This window comes from Globicephala melas, chromosome 2, assembly GCF_963455315.2.
Source record: "Globicephala melas chromosome 2, mGloMel1.2, whole genome shotgun sequence".
Lineage (NCBI taxonomy): Eukaryota > Metazoa > Chordata > Mammalia > Artiodactyla > Delphinidae > Globicephala > Globicephala melas.
The window spans coordinates 33,994,788-34,006,869 of NC_083315.2; positions in this window are offsets into that span (position 1 = coordinate 33,994,788).

Below are 12,082 nucleotides of genomic sequence, written 5' to 3' on the forward strand. Positions count from 1 at the left end.
GCTGAACACCTGATGGTCCCTCATCTGATTTCTGCAGGCTTCCCCATCACTCTGAATGGCAGCCCCGTCCACCAGTGGACCAAAGCAAAAATTTGTAGTCTTGTTACATCTTCTAATGTTTTTCAGCAAATGACGTCAATTCTTCCTTCAAAATGTATCCAGTATTCCACCACTTTTTTGGCTACTACCCTAGTCCAAGCCACCAATATCTCTTCACTAGAAACTGCACTAGGCTTCTAGGCAGTCCCCTTGCTTTCACCTTGATCCCTCCTACAGTGGCAAAAGAGATCCTTCAAAATGATATACAAAAATGTGTATCAGATCATGTCACTTTTTTATTAATTTTAATATAATTTTGTTTAATTGAAGTATAGTAGATTTAAAATGTTGTCTTGGTTTCTGGTATACAGCAAAGTTATTCAGTTATATGTATATATGTGGATATATATATATATTTTTTTCATATTCTTTCCTATTATAGGTTATTACAAGATATTGATTATCATTCCCTGTCCTATACAGTAGGACCTTGTTGTTTATCTATTTTATATACAGTAGTTTGTATCTGCTAATCCCAAACTCCTAATTTATCCCTCTCTCCACTACCTTTCCTCTTTGGTAACCATAAGTTTGTTTTCTATGTCTGTGAGTCTGTTTCTGTTTAGTAAATAGGTTGATTTGAATCATACTTTAGATTCCACATGTAAGTAATATCATGATATTTGTCTTTCTCTGTCTGACTTACTTAGTATGATGATTTTTAGGTCCATCCATATTGCTGCAAATGGCATTATTTCATTCTTTTTTATGGCTGAGTAATATTCCATTGTATATGTTTACCACATCTTCTTCTAAGCTGTGATTTCAGTAGGTTAGGTGAATTAAATGTATTTTTGACTTAACGAGATTTTCAGCTTATGATGGTTTTATCAGGACAAAATCCCATCGAAAGTTGAGGATGATCTGTATTTGCTATCACTGATTTTCTCTCCTTGTCCAAATTTCATATTTATGACTCTTCTCAAGAGGATTTTGATATTTTCAATGATTTTTAATTTTTTCTTAAACTTCTAAGAAACCAATCACTTATTGCATACATTTGTAATCTTTGCCTCAATTTTTGTTTGCCTTTTGACTGTGTTTGTCACATTTTTAAATGTATGCGAGTTTGGGGTTTTTATATAATCAAATCAATCAGTTTTTCTGAAATGCTTCCCAACTTTTTGTCAGAAAGTCTTTCACATATAAACATAGGTTTATCATTTCTTCTCATATGTTTATGAGTCCATTTAACATTTACCTCCAAACCATTTGAGATTTGTTTTAGTGATTGAGTTGAGGTCCAGATCTAACTTGTATGAATATGTAGTTACCCAATTGTCTCCAAACTATTTATTTAAAAATCTAAGAGATCAAGTCCATCCCATGTTGAGAGAGAGAAAGAAAGAGAAAGAGAGAGAAAGAGATTCTCACATAAGCATTATACCAGATGAATTTTATTATCTTTTTCTTTCTGAAACTAATTCAATCTGATTTTTTGTACAATCACTTTTTTTAGTTGATCATTTTGGTTTTTTCAGGTACATATTCCCATGATCTGTGTTAATAATAACATGTCTTTATTGTATTCATTTTTATTCATTATCTTGGCTGGCACCTTCAGTAAAATGGTAAGTATTTTTAGTCAGAGCAGAAAGTGTGTAAAAAGAAGGGTTTATTGCAGAGATGCAAGGTTAATTAGATGTCATAAAATTTGTTAACACATTCAGTCATGTTAGTAGATCATAGAAAAATAGCAATTGGTAAAAAAGTATTTAATAAAATTCCACCTCTTCCTAAATGTAAAACCAAAATTGAACTATATTCCTATTATACTTAATTTGAAAAAATGTCAACCCAGAGAGTGATATTCTGTTTAAAGATACAACAGGGTAAGTCTGGAAGAGGGTAAGAATGGTTGCTTTCTAATTTATTTGTTTTCATAACATTTTCTTGATCAACTTTTCTTTTTTCTTTCACATTAGAAATGATGCATTTTATTTCTATTTTAATTTGGATACCAATTAAATTTAAATTAATTAATTAATTAAATGTAGTTAATTTAAAATTTTTAGAAAAACATTTTTTAAATGAAGCTCGAAAATTAATTAGTACGTATTGATCCTCCCTTAAAAGGGAGGTATTAAGCAGAAGTTGAGTCCCTTCATCCTGACCTGCAGAGCAGTTTTCGTGGCCATGAGCTGTAACACTAAATCTCTATGATGAAGACCAATTACATTGACTTCTGAACCTCTCGTTTCATGGCCCTCATGACCTGGCACCTGGCACTACTTCTGCAGTCCCATTTGCTCTGCTGCCCCTCCCCACTCCCTCTCCAGCCACACCAGAAAAAGGTCAGTTCCGGAGAGGCTCCGCCCCCTTCCCCACCTCAGGGTCCTTGCGCAAACAACTCCCCCTACTTGGGATATTCTTCCCTTTTATCCCCTTCTCCTAATTCATTCCCACTCATCCTCTGTATCTCAAATCAAACATCACTCCTGCATACCCTGATAATATTTTGTCCCTTTTCACGTATGGTATTTACTAGAATTGGTGATTATGTACTTTTGTGTGCGTAATTACACACTGTCTTTTCTCCACTAGTCTATAAATTCCACGTGGGCAGAGACTGTGTTTGGATGATCATATTACCTCCAAAACATTTTTTTAATTGAGTAAATGAAGGATACATATCTTAATATTAATTTGTATACTCATACTAACAGTGATTTTCACCTCCATCTGTATCTTACCAATTTCATTGTTTATTGGCTGGGGGAGCTCCTTTGTTTCAATAGGTGATGGTCAGAATGATGAGGCCAGGATAGGGTCACACCTCATTGTATGTCACCTTTCCTCTCGATCATGCAAACCCTCTCCTGGGGATTCAGATACATTCTGTGGAGCACAAAGGTTTTTATCTCAGTATTAGAGGCAAAGTACTGTACAAGACAAGGAGGGTTGGTGAAATCAATTTACAGATTATGGGACAGATCAGAAAATGTGTTTCAGATTTTCTAAGCCCTGGGTCATGTCTCAGTTCCTGTCAGTGACCTTCAAATTAGTTCCCGGGAGACATTGCCTTGGGCTTCCAAGGAAAATTATTTTCTGCATTTTCCAACTGTTTTATAATGAGCAAGCCATTTCTTTCATGATTAAAAATAAAACATAAACCAAAATAGAATGGCTCTTCACCAACTTTGGACCTTTTGTGGAAACCAGTTCTACAACAGGCTATTTCAGTTTTGGACCTAAACTCCAGCTGTAAGAGGATGTTTATTTCTTGCTGCATTTGGTAAATTTGTCTGCACTTAGAATATACTGCCATTACTTCGGTGATCATTTGGAAACCCGTCTGCAATGGTGTGCTGGGATTGCCTCATGCCAATTTGCAAGAGTTGAATGTCATACTTTCAGGAATTTCGCAAGTCATTTGTGAAACCCTCAGTAGCTTGAAATCAGCCCTGGTGGAAGTTTTACACCATGGAATTTGGCAAATGCTAAAAATCAGGGCATTTCCCCCCTAGAGAGCTGACTGTTAAACATTTACCAGTATGCCACTGAAGCAGGCTTGAACGATGGACTATTCCTCTGGGCAGTTTACAGGCCTAGCCTTTAACTCTGAGCAGAGTAATCCTTCACGTGTTTGGTTAACCAAGAGAGAATTTGGAATGTTGCCCTGCTCTATGAATGATTTATTATATTAGGTGCTTGACCAAATCAATTTGAGGGGACTTCATTCTGTGGACTAGACATATTTGAATATTTTAATGAACAATGAGGCAAAATTGCAAGAAGCCAAGAAGCTTAGAGACCAGTCAAATGGTTATACCACTGCTCATTTATTTTCTACACACACACACACCTTATAGTGCATCTAAGAATAGTCAAATACTCCACCTGAGTATTCAGCCCACTGCTTTTTGAGATTAATTCTTATTTCTTATATCTGAGCAGAGCTAAAACCTCCTTTTTCTGTGTGTGGGACAGATATGAGGTCTTAGGTCATTTTAATTCAAACAGGAGAGGGGTTCTTTTCCTCCTAATACCTTTCTGAAGGCAAAAATGATGAGCAGTGATACTATCCAATGAGAACTCCATTATCAAGGATGGGCGGTGATACCTTCAAACAGAACATTATCCCCCCAGTTCAAGTGAGATTAATGGGCAGCTCCCTTACTATTCTTTAGCAGCTGTAGTTAAGAGTAAGCTGGTACATATTTTGAACAAGAGTTTTCTTCCAGAAACTGTGTCAGCTGTTTCATGTCCATTTGTTCCTAAAATGTAACATTGACCTTTCTGAGAACAATGCATGCAGATCATTATGGGTCTCAAGTTGAGAATAATGGTTAAAAGTCACAATTTGTTTTCTTCTCTTTTCCCCAAGACGAAAACACACACACACACACACACACACGCATGCACGTGCACACACACACACACACGGAAAACACAATGAATGTCAGCGAGGCTCTAAGTCTATACAGAGGGATTTGACTACGGGTCTCCTGGGCTATCTGCACAGCATAAACATTGGTTCAATTTAGCACTAATAATTTTGTATTAGTCCTGAGAGAAACTGGGTGCACTGAGTAGTCAGGCTGTTAATTCTGCTTTCATCTACATTGCTGTTCAATTCTCATCTGAGATTTCATTGCATATTCCTCAGAGTCTCTTCAACTATTCTAATGTCCCAAATCTCAATCCCTGTCTCCTATTTTTTTCTAAATAGAGAAGCTATCTAAAGTAAAAGGCAGAAAAATAAAAGAGACACAAGGATGTAAACAGTAGCTTTCCTTAGGAAAGAGAGAGACCTAGATGATTCTAAAAGTGCCAATATCAAGATTATTATGTTCAGGACTTCCCTGGTGGCACAGTGGTTAAGAATCTGCCTACCAGTGCAGCGGACACGGGTTCCATCCCTGGTCCAGGAAGATCCCACATGCTGCAGAGCAACTAAGCCCGTGAGCCACAGCTACTGAGCCTGCGCTCTAGAGCCCACGAGCCACAACTACTGAGCCCGCGTGCCTAGAGCCTGTGCTCTGCAACAAGAGAAGCCACTGCAATGAGAAGCCTGCTCGCCGCAACAAAGAGAAAGCCTGTGCGCAGCTACGGAGACCAAAATAAATAAATTAATTTAAGAAAAAGGATATTTGTCCATTAAAAAATATTATTATGTTCATTTCTTTTTGTTTCTCTAATGTGTTCGTATTTCATGTTTTTATATTTTGGGAAAATATTTATTTAATTAATTGGTAAATGGTGATCTTTGGAGGAATTGCCTGAAAGGTTTAATCATGTCGCTCCCTTTGCTCAATTGAAATTAGGGCCCGGTATGAACCCTGTTTCAAGACTCTGTTTTAGAATCCTCAGTTTTGACATGTTTGCTGTATGGTTTCTATATGTGGAGCTCCCATCCGTTTATAGCAGCATACGCAAGTCTCGAGCAATCTGTCCCTGTGCAAAGGTTGTGTCATTGTTCTATCCTGGACTGGCTCCCCGCCAAAGAACAGTATCTCCAAGGAAACCTGGGGCTGGTTGCCATGGACACTCCCTTTGCTGATAAGTCACATCACACCTCTCCACTTCTAAACACACCCACGAAGCAAGTCTTTTGGGTGATCAAGCAATTCTATTCATTGATATTTCCAAACCTCACAAGTTCGCATTCATTTCATGTTCAAGGAAGAGATGTACACAGGAACCTCTCAAATATTTGTACCTGTCGAGACTAGCATGTAGTGAAGGCATCTCTCTGTAGTTTGGTTTTGTGCCATGGAGAATAAGCTTCAGCAAATATCAGGCCTGAATTGGAGTGGTTCCACTGAAATGATCAGAGCAGCAGGCGTGGGGACTGCTGTGAAATCTGGTCCTTGTAACCAGATTGTACTCGATTCACTGCTACGTGATGAAGGCTTACATCCCTCTGTGTTTCCTATGGGGCTTCACAATGAGACTGGGGTGCCCTGCAGGGGTCACTCATGCTAGCCGCGTAAATGTTTGACAAGTGACAATTTTTTAACAGTGAATATTTTGCTTATGATTTCGCAGTGATTAGAGAGCAGATGTCTGTCGCTTTATTAGTATCTCCTGAGAAGTTTTTCTCTTAAATCTGGAGAGCTGTTGGTAGTAGAAAAGTGGGTTTTACTCAAAATCTTCTGACTGGATCTGTTTTCTAGTACAAAACGCTTTGAGCTGCCAGTCTAGCTAATTCTGCTCGCTCACTGGAAATTCTATATGAAAACCGAAGAGGACAGGGCTTCCCTGGTGGCGCAGTGGTTGAGAGTCCGCCTGCCGATGTAGGGGACGCGGGTTCGTGCCCCGGTCCGGGAAGATCCCACATGCCGCGGAGCGGCTGGGCCCGTGAGCCATGGCCGCTGAGCCTGCGCGTCTGGAGCCTGTGCTCCGCAACGGGAGAGGCCACAACAGTGAGAGGCCCACGTACCACAAGAAAAAAAAAAAAACAAAAAAAAAACCCCAAAGAGGGTGATCTCCTTGAGACATCATCCCATGGTTCAGTTGGTTATTTGACCACACATTCTTTTGGGTCTTTACTCACTACTTGACCACTAAAATTAACTGTGAAACAAAGAGATACCAGACAAGAGCTGTGGTTTCCCATCAATCCACAAAGATGAGGTCATAGATATTTAAATGTTTAATGTAAACCAACAGTATATGTGAACAGACAGAGAGGAAAATATGAAAACATATACTTCACATTGTTAACATTTGTTATCTCAGAGGGCAGGGGAGTGGGTGAAATTAGAGAGTAGGTGGAAGAACATTACTAACTCTTTCCTCTAAATATCTCTGTAGTGTTGGCGTTTTAAAATGAGGGTGTGTTATTTTTGCAGTTCAAGGGGAAAATTATTTTTTTTAAAGAAAACCGATGGCAATTTTTCATTTTGAACATATAGTTATGTGCTGTGAATATAAAAAAGTGGATGCAGGGGCTTCCCTAGTGGCACAGTGGTTGAGAGTCCGCCTGTCGATGCAGGGGACGTGGGTTCGTGCCCCGGTCCGGGAAGATCCCACATGCCGCGGAGCGGCTGGGCCCGTGAGCCATGGCCGCTGAGCCTGCGCGTCCGGAGCCTGTGCTCCGCAACGGGAGAGGCCACAACAGTGAGAGGCCCGCGTACAGCAGAAAAAAAAAAAAAAAAAAAAGTGGATGCAGATAAGCTATAGGAAGAGGTATGTTTTGTCTTTCGCAAGAGTGCAGGCTAAAGATTTCTTTATGGAAAGTTAGAAGAACTTAAGAATAAGAAGGTGACTCCCCCTGAGGGATGTAATTTCCCTTACCCTTCCCAAACATTGATGGCAGTGACCACTGTAGTGCGTACGTGGAGGGAAATCTGCCCTAGTGATGAAAACTCGGGAAAATGGGTGAAGGATATGACAATACATTTCACAGAAGGAAACCGTAAATGGCTAACTGGAATGTGAAGAAATGTTCAATATAACCAGTAATTGTATTAGTTAATTTTATAGGTGTCTTTTATTAAACAGATATCTTTAATTTTGATTTAGTCATGTATAAAATTATGCCTTTTAGAGTTTTATGCCTTTGGAAGCTTAGAAAGACCTTTGCCATCTAAAGGTTAAACAAAAAACAAACAAATCTTTATAGATTTTATTAATCCACCTAGAGTTGAAATTTGCATATATTGTGTGATAGAAACCCAAAATGATATTCCTTCATTAAGTGAGCCATTTTTCCCCCAGTAAAAGTTTTTGAATAATGTAGCTTTTTCTAAGTGACAAATATCTTCTCCCAGTTCGCAACATCTTTTAATTTTTGTAAGATTAAGATTCCAAGATAGCCAACTTTAGCCATCTTTTCTTTTCTTTTATGTTTAACCCTTCTTGTTCCTGTTCAAGAAATCTTTCCCAGTCCCGAGGGCAGAAAGATATTCATTTATATTTTCTACTAAAAAGTACTACCTTCTTTTGACATTTAAGCTCTTAATCCTTTTGGAGTTGATTTTGGGTTTTCAATGTAAAGTAAGGATACAACCTAATTTTTCCCCTATATGATTAATATACTTTCTGGCTTAATTTATTGGATAGTCACTTTTTTTCCCCCAGTGATCTGTTATGTTACCTTTATCATTTATAAAAGTTCTATAATGTGAGCGTTAGTTTCTGAGCTCTCAGTTGTATTCCTTTGGGAATGGAATGTTGTTGTGCTTTTTTCTGTTGCTTCTATCTGCTGCATACTTGAATATTTTACCTTTTATTTGATTTTGTATTAGATCCTTATATTTTCCAACTCCCCACTTGTACAAACAGTGCATTGTGATGAACTACTTCATATGAGCCCCTTTCCACACCTATGTAAGCCTTTCTTTAGGGCAGGGTTTCTCAACCTCAGAACCGTTGACATTTGGGAGGGATAGTTCTTAGTTGTTGTGAACTGCCCTGTGTGTTACAGGATGTTTAGCGGGCATCCCTGGCCTCTATCCGCTAGAAGCCTATACCGTCCCCCTAATTGTGACAACCAAAAATATCTCCAGACATTGCTAAATGTCTCCTGGGAAGCAAAACTGCTCTGGCTGAGGACCCCTGCTCTAGGGTAGGCACTCAGAAAAGTGATGGGTGGGTTATTGTGTCTGTGAAATTTCGCTTAGGCCAAATTGCTTGGCCCAGCAGGGAAAGGTTCTTGTCTTCAGCCTTCTTGTCAACAAAAAATGTCATTCAATTTTCTTATTTGACTAATCTGGTGGCTATAAAATGGCATCTGATTGATTAATACAGTTCTATTCCATTGGGTACTTTGTTCATCCTTGTGTTTACAACACACTGTTCTAGATAATACAGCTGCACAGTAAGTCCTGATTTCTAGTCAAATACAGATCTTCTCCTTATTCTTCTTTTTCAAACATGTCTGGCTTTTTAGTACCCTTTTGTCAAGTTCCATGAAAAACTCTTTTAATTGGAGTTGTGTTAAATCTAGATTAATTTAGGGAAAATTCACATCATTTTGATATAAAATCTTCCTAACCGTGAGCATGGTGTGTTTCTCCACTCATACAGGTCTTCTTTATGTCTTTCAGTGAACTTTTATACTGATATGTGCAAGTCCTTTACATTTGTTAGACCCGTTGCTAAGAATTTTATTGTTTTGGCTGCTACTGTAAATATGTTCTGTATAAGTTGCGTTTTCCATTTGTTATTGTCATTGTACTTAATCAACTACGTTAACTTTTCCCTTATTATTTTCTGTTGCTCTACTTTTCCTAATGCCTTTGAAACAGGGTCATAAGCTGTTCTTCTGCTTATTAATTTGTTCTTCAGCTGTACCTATTCTGCTATTCAATTCATGCATTGTGTTTGGTTATCCCAATTCTTGTATTTTTCACATCCTGTATCTGTAGTTGGTTTTACCATATAATTGCTTGTTTCTATTTTGTGCTACCAAAATTCTCTGTTAGTTAAAACTAATTTCTATATTTATTTTATATTCCTGCTTTTTTCTTCTCCATAAAACCTCAGCAATTTATGTTCTTTCTTGTATGCAGATTGTCTTAGACATTTTGGCACTTTTCTCACGGATTTCCTATTTTATTTTACTAAGGATAGCAGCTATCTTGGCAAGTCATGTGCACCCAGGGCAAAACACTCAGGGAGCAAAGTCTGGGTGATGTGCTTCAGAGAAGAGAGTCCCTGAGCTTGACCATGGCCTCATTCTCTGCCATCCTCCCTGTCGGATACCTTCCCATCTCTGTCTGCCCTTCCCCAGACTTTGAAATGCTTTCAGATTTGTCTCCTCTGGTTGTGATCACATAGTTTTATGGGGTACTGGGCTTGCACTGCTGTTTTTCTGTCTCCCAATGGCAACGGTTTGCTCAAGGTTAAATCTGAAAGAGAAAAGACTCCCCACGTTTTCCTGCAAGGTAATCCTCTACCCATCAGCCCTATTCTGCATCTCCAGGCTCTCTTTTGTTCCAGGCTGCCTCTTCCATCCACTGGGGTCTTCCCTGGGGTTTTTCATAGATTATCAGCATACACCTACTTTCTTCTTCCTCTTATGGCGTAAGTCAACTGACATCAACAGAAAATGACCATGTTTGTCTTACATAATATTTTTGTTTGAAATTCTACATTGCTATGATTTCAAGTCTATTCTTCTTATGTTCATTTGTTTTAAATATCTTTACCTATCCTTGTATTTTACTTTGCTTGCCTCTTTGTTTTAGGCGTCTTCTTGTAAACTGCATAGTTATTAAAATACGTTTTCCATCCTCTTCTAAAAGGACATTTTTCTTCGCCAGTGTCTTAAAGATTAGACATCCTAGTTTTCTATTTACCAATGATTTTAAAGTATGAAAACATTTTTAGCTGATTTATCAATATTTTGTGTTTCTCTTATTCGAGTGGTAATTGATCACGCTTTTATTTTCCCACTTGCCTAGTTCCTATCTCTCTGTCTTTGTTAATATAACCTGACGTTTTAAATTCTAACCATTATTAGTAAATTACAGTTCAAAGGCAATAGGTTCTCTATTTCAAGAATTATTTTAAAAATATACACGCATTCAACATTACAATCGGCTTTACTACTATTTTGATTTATACTCTGTTGAACAAGCTTACATCCTCATCATCACTTCTAGTGTATCATGACTTCCTCATTCTTGAGCTCTTAATTTTGCTTCTTCCCTGTGGATTTTGGTGTCGTATCTAAGGGTTTTTTTTAAACAAAAACACATGGATGCTATGTTTCTGAGCTTTTGCGTATTTGAGAATGTTTCTCAGTTTCCATCACCCTTGAAATATGATCTTCATGGGAAATAATATCTGGATTGCATCCTCCTTCCTACAGAAATCAGTAACTATTGCTTTATTGACTTTTAGTGTTCTGCTGGGAAATAAATCTGTAACTATAACGTAATCACAATAAAAATTCACACAATTTGTCTTGACAAGAGAACCCTAACGTTTGTGTGGACAAATGAATGTGGAAGAAAGGTCAAGACATTTTTGAATAAACTTTTTGAATCAAATGTATAATGAGGGGAGAGTTGGCAATTCAAATATGAAAATATGTTATGAAGTTCTAGCAATTAAAAGAGCACTGGCTCAAGAACAAATACACAGACCATTGAAACAGACTTAGTATCAGATTTAGCATTAAGTAAAATTAACATTACAAAAAATGGGGAGAAAAGATAGAATATTTAACTTATGGTATTTTGAGAATGCAGTTATGGTGCAAGGAAAATTCACTGATATCTTCAAATTGAATAATATACTTTATAATTTTTGAAAAACTAGTTTAATGTAGAATAACTAGAAATAAATATAACTGTGTAATAGATAAATTTGCAGTGAAGGTGGCCTCACTATGACAGCCCTGTTTATCAACCATATGTGTAAAGTAATATTTCAGGAACAAGGAACATAATGATGAACAAGACAGTTATGATGCCTGCCCGGGGAGAGTTTATACTCTGTTACATATCATTAAAATCTCTAAGAATTGGGCTTCCCAGGTGGCGCAGTGGTTGAGAGTCCACCTGCCGATGCAGGGGGCACGGGTTCGTGCCCCGGTCAGGGAGGATCCCACATGCTGCGGAGCGGCCGGGCCCGTGAGCCATGGCCGCTGAGCCTGCCTGTCCGGAGCCTGTGCTCCGCAACGGGAGGGGCCGCAGCAGTGAGAGGCCCGCGTACCACAGGGAAGGAAGAAGGAAAAAAAAAAATCTCTAAGAATAATCCAACATGGAAAAATCACACAATATATGAAAATGCACAATGGTTAAGAAAAGGGAGGTGGTGATGGCCAATGTGAGTAATCATGCAAATTATTCCTATGAAATAGATACACTATAAGAATTAAAAAATGGGAAGCATTATTCTAGTTTCAATGAGATTCAGAAGTATATCAATGCACAGGAAATATCTGAAATCAAGAAAGCTACCTTTCAAATAAATACTCAGATATGAACATCAGAGTAGATAATGCAGAAAACAGATCAAATAGAACATCGTTTTAAAAAATATTTCCAGAAATCAAAAGAGAAAGATAAAAAGATGAATGTGA